This window comes from Myotis davidii, unplaced genomic scaffold, assembly GCF_000327345.1.
Source record: "Myotis davidii unplaced genomic scaffold, ASM32734v1 scaffold2737, whole genome shotgun sequence".
NCBI classification, from domain to species: Eukaryota; Metazoa; Chordata; class Mammalia; order Chiroptera; family Vespertilionidae; genus Myotis; species Myotis davidii.
The window spans coordinates 164,408-164,934 of record NW_006288248.1 but is presented as its reverse complement, the minus strand read 5'-3'; positions in this window follow the sequence as shown (position 1 = coordinate 164,934).

Sequence of the window (527 nt, the reverse complement as noted above, 5' to 3'; positions counted from 1 at the left end):
CGGGCCAGGGCTGGGATGCGGGTGGCGGAGCTTCCGGGGACATTGATCTCCGGGCCAAGAGGGGCCCCGGCGAGAGACGAGGCGAACAGTGGGCTGGAGAGAGGCGGGAAAGGGGTCCGCACAGATGTCACGAACGTCTGGGCAGCCTGAGTCCAAACGAAGCGGAGAGGGCGAGCTGGGGCGGCCTCTTTTGACCTGTTCGGGCCAGGGCTGGGATGCGGGTGGCGGAGCTTCCGGGGACATTGATCTCCGGGCCAAGAGGGGCCCCGGCGAGAGACGAGGCGAACAGTGGGCTGGAGAGAGGCGGGAAAGGGGTCCGCACAGATGTCACGAACGTCTGGGCAGCCTGAGTCCAAACGAAGCGGAGAGGGCGAGCTGGGAGAGAGAAATCCGCCAGAGATTTTTCTTAAGGACCGTGTCTTACTCACACACACACACACACACACACACACACACACATCTTAAAACAAAGTCGTTGAGACAAGACCGAACAGCTCGGGGCAGCGCAGTTACGTAAAGACAGCAGT